Source organism: Pipistrellus kuhlii, unplaced genomic scaffold (assembly GCF_014108245.1).
Source record: "Pipistrellus kuhlii isolate mPipKuh1 unplaced genomic scaffold, mPipKuh1.p scaffold_m20_p_27, whole genome shotgun sequence".
In the NCBI taxonomy this organism is placed as follows: domain Eukaryota; kingdom Metazoa; phylum Chordata; class Mammalia; order Chiroptera; family Vespertilionidae; genus Pipistrellus; species Pipistrellus kuhlii.
The window spans coordinates 3,661,034-3,671,254 of NW_023425526.1; positions in this window are offsets into that span (position 1 = coordinate 3,661,034).

Genomic DNA, 10,221 nt, shown 5'->3' on the forward strand with positions numbered 1-10,221 from the left:
TCTTGCTCTCTCTCATCTTCTGGGAACCCCATAATTCTGATGTTGGCTCGCTTGAAGTTATCCCAGAGGTTTCTTACATTTTCTTCAACTTTCTGGATTCTCTTGTCTTCTTGCTTCTACAGAGGAGTGTCTTCTGGTTCTTTATGTTCCAAATCTTTGATTTGATTCTTGCGGTCTTCCATTCTGTTTTTAGGACTCTGTATAATATTTTTTTTAATATATTTTATTGATTTTGTACAGAGAGGAAGGGAGAGAGATAGAGAGTTAGAAACATCGATGAGAGAGAGTCATAGATCAGCTGCCTCTTGCACACCCCCCTACTGGTGATATGCCCGCAACCAAGGTACATGCCCTTGACCGGAATCGAACCCGGGACCTTTCTGTCCCCAAGCCGACGCTCTATCCATTGAGCCAAACCGGTTTCGGCTGTATAATATTTTTTATTTCAGACAATGTATTCTTTATTTCTAGTTGATCCCAGGGGTGGGGCGGGGCAGACCCTGAGGAGGAAGGGACAGCCGCTGGGCGTGGGTGTCACCCTGATTATGACACTGAATCTTCACCTTCTTTGTTCCTTTCCTCCTTTCCATGGGTGACTGGTTTCAGAGACATTTTTCTAAAGAGAATCAACCTTTCTTTTTCCCTCTACATCTTTCCCTTTTCTCTCTCACCTCCCTCTGGCTTCCCTCCTCTCTCACAACCCTTTTCCTTTACTATCTCACAATATGAATTTTATTGATTTATATATAAAAAAAAAAGTTTGATGTACTCTGCCGGTATCAATTAGGGATAATGTAGGTGAGTGAAATCAAGACTAACACTTTTGTAGAATGAGGTGAACAGATGCAAAATAGTGCCTGGCTCCACTAGGGAGAATTTCCAAGCTGCAAGTTTTCTTGCAGAATGTAGATTTCTAGGGATATTCTGACCTTATGGGTATTCATGGGAATAAATTTACCAAAGAGCCTTAGGGTTAAGAGGAAAAAGACAAAGAATAATTAGCATTCATTGTTCTTTGTGACCAGTCTGACACTCTGCCCATATTAAGAAAGAACTCCAAACTATTAGCATGACAAAGACCTTCAGTTGTGATAGAGAATAAAGTTTGGGTTTGCTAAACAGAGGACCATACAAATGCGAAAGGACAGCTCCTGGTGATGAATGGATTCAAAGGCTATAGAGATCAACTTGGGGAAGATTAATAGAAGGAGAGAGGTATAATATCGGGGCTTCCAGCTGTTGAAGAATGTTAAACTTATTGACACTGAAGATAAGCTGAGATAAAAGGCAGTCAATCTAAATGGAGAGAAAATACTTTAAAATAAGCCTAATGCTCCCAACTAAATTAAGGCAGTAAAGAAATCTGTGGTTCCAGCCCATTTACTATTATAGGGACTACAGATCATTATAATGAACAGAAGATTATTAACCACAAAGTGCCCTATGCATCAAAGAATTCTAGCTTTTCACTCCTCATCAAAGGAAATCCGGTTGTCCTACAAGGATGCTTCTACACACTAGCTGGAAACCAAGACACTTGGGGCTGTCATCGGGGATGGCTTTCCAACATCCAGAGGTGGGTCTGTATACCTCCCCTGGAGCCTGGATGGGCTTGGGCTGCCTCAGGCAGCGGAGAGTGTCAGCACTCATCCCGGGGCCCATCAGGAAGGTCTGCGGCTTCTGCTTGTCTGGAGTGCTTACCCCAATGCTCCTTCTTGGGGCGGCCCACCAGAGCCCAGCCGCCATGCTGGGAGAGGCCCGGCCTCGGGCAGAGGTCATGGCGGGTCAGCCTTCCAGGCCTCTCAGCCCGGGCCCCAGGGTGTGAATGACTTTCCTCCAGCTGCTAGTCTTTCCACCAGAGACTGCAGATATCACGGAGAAGAAACTAGCAGGCCTCTTGGTGCCCTATCCAAATGCCTGACTCCATTGTCTGTGAGCACAATACAAGGGCTGCTTAACGCCACGAAGTCTGAGTCATGTGAAGCAATAGACAACTGGAATCCTATGTAATAAAGGGGTGATATGCAAAGTAACCCTCATGCCATAACGTCATAAGATGGTAGTGCGCACAGTGGGGGTGGGGCCAGCTGCTCTGCGTGCCTGCCACCACAATTCCTGCAGCCCCGCGGGGGTGGGGGGATCCAGGGTGCTGCTCCAATCGGCTTTCACTACGGTTCCCTCAGCCCCGTGCATCACCCGGGCAGCTCTGCAGGGGCTCCCACGGCCCTGTGCAGCTTGAGGCTGCATCTGTCTGCGTGGGTACAGGCAGGTCTGGATTTCGTGGGATTTGAGGCACATGCAAGTGTGCGGGGACTTAACTCTGGGTCTCCCAGCACAGGCGGACTTGGTGCTGTGCCCCTGTGGGCGCTGGCCCAGACTCTGACAGCAGGGAGGAGGGAGTCCCATCCCCCACAGAATCAGCCAGAATCAGCTGTTGGTCAGCCAGCTCTCAGCAGCCTGACAGCTGGGACTCTCATTCACCTACATCCCAGACCCAGACAGCAGGGAGGTGGGAATATGTCTAAAGAGCAACTATTGACACAACATAGCCCTGCAGCTGAAAGAAGCTGGAGTCATTGACAGAAAATGTCTGAAGACCAGGTGATGACAGAATATGTCTAAAGAACGGTCATCAACAAGTACTACCAATACTACCGTGTTTCCCCGAAAATAAGACATCCTCCGATAATAAGACCTGGTGCATGGAAAGATAATATATCCCCTGAAAATAAGACCTAGCGCAACTTTGGGAGAAAAAATATAAGTCACTGTCTTATGTTCAGGGAAACAGGGTAGTGGGAACTGCCTTCTCAGCAAAAATGGAGTACATGAGGATGTAATTCTTCTTCTTTTTTATAAAATATATTTTATTGATTTTTTACAGAGAGGAATAGAGTCAGAAACATTGATGAGAGAGAAACATCCATCAGCTGCCTCCTGCACACCCCCCACTGGGGATGTGCCCGCAACCAAGGTAAATGCCCTTGATCAGAATCAAACCTGGGACCCTTCAGTCCGCAGGCTGACGCTCTATCCACTGAGCCAAACCGGTTTAGGTGAGGACGTAATTCTTGAAAATAGTTGTGGTGGAATGACTGTTAGATGTCAATTTTGCCTGTCACTAAATTTCCCTAATGAAAAACCATCTGATAGAAAATTTACTCAATGTTGTAGCAAAGATGAGGTTTGTCCAAATGATATGCATTTTCCAGAATATCCAGCATATTTAAAAAGATTAATGACAATGAAGATTCTGACAGTAAAAATTTCATGGAAAATATTTATTCCATAAATAGTTTTTTGCTTTTGCTTTTGCTTCAATGGGTGCAAATATTGCATCATCATCAGGATATGGGCCATACTGTTTTAACAGAGAGAAAGGGAGAGAGATAGAGAGCTAGAAACGTCGATGAGAGAGAAACATCGACCAGCTGACTCTTGCACATCCCCTACCGGGAATGTGCCCTCAACCAAGGTACACGCACTTGACCAGAATCGAACCTGAGACCTTTCAGTCCGCAGACCAGTGCTCTACCACTGAGCCAAACCAGCTTCGGCTGGGCCATACTGTTTTAGAATATACAGACAAGTTTATCACTGTACTGAAACTTTACAGCCTTTGGATGGTGTTTCTCGGAAGTTTACTCAACTCTATATTTTAGATATGGTTGAAGTGACAAGTAAAAGATTAGCAATACCAGAAAACCAGGGCTGCTCAAAAAGACTCATGATCAACATCAACAACTTCATGCATGAAATAAATGAATTAACAAAATCGTACAAGATGCTACATGAGGTAGAAAAGGAAGCCCAATCTGAAGGAGCAGCAAGAAGTATTGTTCCCACAGAAGTAACAATGGAGATTAGGAGAAACCAATATGGTGGCATAGGATAGACACCTGAATGCAGCCTACCACAACAATTTTGAATTTAGAACTGGAAAACAGGGGAAACATCGCCCTGAAGCACCAGATGGCTGGCGGAGAGAAGGCTCTGCCATCCGGGAAGGAGAGAGAAGGCACGCTGAACCTCAAGAACTGTGAAGGTGCGAAGAACTGTGCGTGTGAAAAGGCGGCCGCCCGAGTTGGCTGCTGGCTTACTCCTGGAGTGCAGAGAGGGCGGGCTGAGTTCGCTGCTGGCTTACTCCAGGCGCGCAGAGCAGCTAATGCGCGGCTGGTGTTCTTGTTTGTGAGGAAAACAGAATCACCCTATTGCTCTGATAGACGGCCCCAGTCAGGGAGAGGCCAGACTGCCAGGCAGTGGGCAGAGATCTTTTGAAGGCGTGTGAAGCCAGTGGCCATTACTGTGGGACTCAGGGAAAGGCTGATGGGAAACAAAAGCTTGTCTGCTCCACCCCGAGACTCTGCCCCATCCAACCTGAGCACAGAAACCTTCCTAGCTGAGACACTGCTGATCCTCACAGCCAATTGGCTTGGAGATCAATGCTTCCCAGTGATACCAACAACAAGCAAGGCTTAACAACAAGACTGCACACATAGCCCGCAAAGGGCTGCATCAAGACTGTCCACCTCAGGTAACTGGGAAGGCTGTGCTACTGGGCTCTACCAGAACACCTAGCACAAAAAACTATTCCATCAAATCAGGGAAGCAGCTAAAATGCAGAGAAGAGGCAGGACACAAAAAAAGGAAATGGAGGATAGTAAAAGAATGGGCATTGAGTTCAAAACCACAGTTATAAGGTTTTTTAAGAATTTCCTAAAAAAGGCTGATAAAATAAACAAGACCTATGAGGATATGAAAAGGGATCAACGAGAAATAAAAAGGGATCAATTAGAAATAAAGAAAACATTGTCTGAAATAAAAAATACTACACAGAGTCTTAAAAACAGTCTGGAAGATTGCAGGAATCAAGACAAAGATTTGTAACACAAAGAGCCAGAGGACACTTCTCTGCAGAATCAAGAAGATAAGAGAATCCAGAAAGTTGAAGATAGTGTAAGAAACCTCTGGGACAACTTCAAGCAAACCAACATCAGAATTATGGGGGTCCCAGAAGATGAGAGAAAGCAAGATACCGAAAACATATTGAAAGAAATAGTGACAGAAAACTTGCCCCACCTGGGGAAATAAATAGACTTACAAGTCCAGGAAGCGCACAAACCCCCAAACAAAAGGAATCCAAAGAGGACCACACCAAGACACACCATAATTAAAATGCCAAGAGCAAAAGACAAAGAGAGAATATTAAAAGCAGCAAGAGAAAAGCAGGTAGTTACCTATAAAGGAGCACCCATATGATTGTCAGCTGACTTCTCAACAGAAACCATGCAGGCCAGAAGGGAATGGCAAGAAATATTCAAGGTGATGAATAGCAAGAACCTACAGCCAAAAATACTCTACCCAGCAAAGCTATCACTCAGAATTGAAAGCCAGGTAAAGAGTTTCACAAATTAAATAAAGCTAAAGGAGTTCATCACCGCCAAACCAGAATTATATGAATTGCTGAAGGGAGTTCTTTAGGAAGAGGAAGAAGGTAAAGATAAAAATTATGAACAACAAATATGTAACTATCAACAAGTGAAACTAAAAGCCAAGGGAAAAATCTGATGAACAATATTAACTGTTGAATAAAATAGAATCAGAGGTATGGAAAGGGAGTGGAATCAGAGGATTCTCGGGGAAAAGAGGAGTTGGGGCTGCAGGAAGAGACTGAACATAAACTGTGCACCTATGGATGAGGATAATGGGGGGTGAGGAAAGGGCAGAATGTGGGGTGGGAACTTGGTGGAGGGGAGCAATTGAGGGGGGGAAGAGGAACATTTGTAATAATCTGAACAATAAAGATTTATTTATAAAAATAAAATAAAATAATAATTGTTTCATCTTAAAAAAACATAATGGAGATTAAATATGATAGTAACAGTGATCAGGTAGATATAATTCTCTCCATGTAACCGAGGTTGCCATCATATTCAGAAATGAAGACGGAAAACCTCCTTTTGAAAAGAACTTGCTCATTCGTTATAAACCAGATCTCAATAATCCAAATGCCACTAAAATGAAATAAACCAGTATCCTGTTTCCTACATTAGATGCAATGACATATCCTATTCTTTTTCCACATGTGAAAAAGGCTGGAGAATGGATACTGCATTAAGACTTAGAGATGACAGTGTAATCAACAGACAAAATGTAAGGACACGAGTCACACAGATGCAGTATTATGGATTTCATTTCTCTTTGCAGGACACGTTCAATCCTATTTAAAACGCAGGAAAATTAACTCAACAGTTTATTGTGGGTTCATATTAAAAATGGAGGCCAATTGGATAAATTTCATTAAAGCAAACCAATCTAAGTTGAGAGTTGAAAAACATAGTGGTTTGATGGGTTATCTCACATCTAGATCTGAACATGACAATGTGCTGATTGCTAAAATGATACCTCCATCGTCTTTTGAGGGTAGTCCCAGAAATATGCAGCAGCGATGTCAGGCTGCAGTGGCAATTGTAACGAAGTATGGCAACCCGATTTATTCATAACAATGACATGCAAGCCCAAATGGACAGATATTACAAACAATTTACAACACTGGCAAAAAGTTGAAAATAGACCTGACTCGGTAGCCAGAGTTTTTAATATTAAGCTGAATGCTCTTTTAAATTATATATGTAAATTCCATTTATTTGGCAAAGTAAAAACTAAAATTCATATCATTGAATTTTAGAAATGTGACTGCCTCACACTCACATATTATAGATATTAGATAGTGAATCCAAATTATGAACAGAAGATGACATTGACTGTATAATTAAGGCAGAAATTCTGGATGGAGATCAGTGTCCTCGCTTTTTCAAATTGTAAAATCAAATATGGTACCTGGACCATGTGGAATACATGGTCCACGTGGTCGGACACCCCCGAGGGGTCCCAGATTGGAGAGGGTGCAGGCCGGGTTGAGGGGCACCCCCACCCTGTGCATGAATCTTGTGCACCGGGCCTCAAGGATCAAATAATGAGCAGAAGCAGGCCAGGCGCAGTGAGACAGTTTGCCCTGCAGCCTCAGAGGGCAGTGGGATGCAGTGAGCGAGAAGGCTGGGCTTGCGGACCTCCATGCTGTCCTCTGCCCTCCTCGCCGCCTGACCCCGGGAAGGCCCTTGCCTGGTGTCCTCGTCTACAAAATAAGAATAACGAGATACCTGCTTTCCAGGCGGCTGTGGAGAGTGAACACACGTGAAGCACTTTGAGCATGGTCAGCTCGCCATAACTGGTCAGCTGTCAGCCCGGGCCTCCATGTAGGAGGCTTCCTCTGAATCAGTTTCCCAATCCTTTTGGACTGTGACGCACAGTAGGAAACACCTTCCCTCTGGTGACTTACTACACACAGCATCACCGCTATAAAACCACATTAAACGTCGAATGAGCCCTGGCCGGCATGGCTCAGCTGGTTGGAGCATTGCCCTGTATACCAAAGGGCGTGGCGGGTTTGGTTCCCAGTCAGGGCACATACCCAGCTGTGGGTTCAGTCCTGGTCAGGGCACATGGAGGAGGCAGCTGAGAGTAATGTTTCTCGCTCTCTTTCTCTCCCTTCCTCCCTCCCTCCCTCGTTCCCTTCCTCTCTCTAAGATAAAAAAAAAAAAACATTTAATGAAACAGTATTTGCCCTTACTATGTGTAATGCACTCTGATAATTTCTATTTTGTTCTAGTTAAATTTTCAAGACCCACTAAGTTGATTTCATAACCTACAAAATGGGTCAAATCTGTGCTTAAATAATAATGTTTATATGATTTCCTTGTCCTAAACTTGTTGCTGCTTTTTCCTTTTTGCGTCTAACTCCCCCTCCACTTTCTGGAAGCCACATCTTTCCAGGAGGCCCGCTCCTGGCTCCCCCTCTTGGGGGCTGTCGGTGCTTGCAGAGTCTGCAGCGGGCACATCTCTCTGGCTGCGCCCACGCACTCCCGCTGTCCCCACAGGCCCAGCACTGGCTGGCACAGACCCAGCGCCAGACCAAGGTGTTTACATTGATTTTAGAACAAGGATAATAACTCTGTTTTTCTGCTTGTGAGTTATGTGTGCTGAGCACTCAGTCCTCAGATGACTTATAATGCGATGTTGTTATGGATAACAATGCCGTGTGAGTGCCAGTGGCAGAGATTCGGCCAGCCTCTGCATGCTGGGTGCCTGTCTGAGCACACGTGCAGACAGTTCTACATCCTCACAGCTCAGAATGCCTGTCTTGAAAGCTGTTTTCACGTTATAACCACAGCGTATTTAAAACCAGACTCCAACAAGTGCCTCACAATTAAAAGTTGCACTGCCTGTTGTTGCATGTCGTTATAAACAATGAACCTAGCGTGCTTTTCGTTACTAGAGCCATTAGCCAAGCACACAGCTCCGCTCTCTGAAACCTTCACTGGACAGTTCTTCCTGTATATTTTCCCTTTTCTTTTCTTTTTCCTTTTCATTTCTTTTGCAGAGCCTGATGATAATCAATAAAACAAGCAAGTGATAATTTCAGGAAAATGCAAATTAGAGCTACTGACCCTTCAGAGGCACTGCCTCTGGCTCATAGTGCAAAACATTTTGTCAACTCTTGGGCCGCTGTACCAACAACACGTGATTGTATGTGCACAGGATGTCCCATCTTAATTCCATTTTATTTACAGATAAAGGAAATTAACTTCCCCTCAAGAAGGTAAGATGGCCCTAACCCATTTGGCTCAGTAGATAGAGCGTCGGCCTGTGGACTCAAGAGTCCCAGGTTCGATTCTGGTCAGGGGCATGTACCATGGTTGCAGACACATACCCAGTAGAGAGTGTGGAGGAGGCAGCTGATCTGTGTTTCTCTCTCATCGATGTTTCTAACTATCCCTCCCCCTTCCTCTCTGTAAAAAAATCAATAAAATATATTAAGAAAAAGAAGGAGGAGGAGGAGGAGGAGGAGGAACAAGAGGAAGAGGAGGAGAAAGAAGAGGAGGAGGAGGAAGAGGAGAAAGAAGAGGAGGAGGAGGAGAAGGAGGAGGAGGAGGAGGAGGAGGAGGAGGAGGAGGAGGAGGAGGAGGAGGAGGAGGAGGAGGAGAAAGAAGAGGAGGAGGAGGAAGAGGAGAAAGAAGAGGAGGAGGAGGAAGAGGAGAAAGAAGAGGAGGAGGAGGAGAAGGAGGAGGAGGAGGAGGAGGAGGAGGAGGGGGAGGAAAGATGAAGAAAGAGGTGGTTTTGGGGCCCCACAGACCAGAGTGTTGAATCACAGCTCTACACTCATTCGCTGAGCCACTAGGGCCCCTTGCTTTATTTAGCTCTTGGAGCCTCAATTCCTTCATCTATAAAGTGGGGGATAAAATATCTCTCAGGGTCATGGTCGTAGAGGAAAGTTCGTTAGTGGTCAGAAGCCATTCCTGTGAGTGATGCATGCTGTGCACCATGGCATTCTGGCTTCCCGACCTAAATGGAAGGGCCAGGAGCTGAGGGCCAGGTGAAAAGCAGGCGGAACAGGCTGGCCTGGAGTCATGCTGTGGCCACTAGAAAGCCATAGATAGTGATGAATGGGTAATCAATTTAATTTAAAAAACAGCTTTATTTTTAAAAAGCAACTACCAGAAAAGCTTAGAATAAAAGCAGCCAAAGTGCCCATGTCCGAATCCTCAGAACATGTTCATGTGTTATGTTACATTGGCAAACAGGGCTTTGTGGGTGTGATTAAATTAAGGGTCTTGATATGGGGAGATTATGCCGATTGTCTGGGTGGGTCCCATGTGTCCACCATGGTTCTTATAACAGGGAGGGAGGCAGGAGGGTCAGACTCAGAGAAGAAGATCTGAGTTCAGAGGTGAGAGTGATGCGGGGCCATGGCCCAAGGGCTCAAACAGCCTCCCGGAGCTGGAAAAGGCAAAAAGTGATTTTCCTCAGGCCCCCCCACCCCCGCCCAAAGGAAGCAGCCCTGCCAGCACCTCAGTGTTAGCCTGTAGAATCCATTTATAGACTTAAAAAATGTTACTGATTTTAGAGAAAGACAGGAAGGGAGGGAGAGGAACATTGATTTGCTGTTTGCTTATTTATGCATTCATTGGTTGCTTCTTGTATGTGTCCCGAACAGGGATCAAACCCACAACCTTGGTGCATCAAGATGATGCTCCAACCAACTGTGCTACCCGACCAGGGCTCACTTTTAGACTTTTGATGGCCAGAACTGTCAGCTAATACATTTGTGTTGTTTTAACCCACTAAGTTTTAACCCACAGCAGCACTAAAAACCTCATCTCT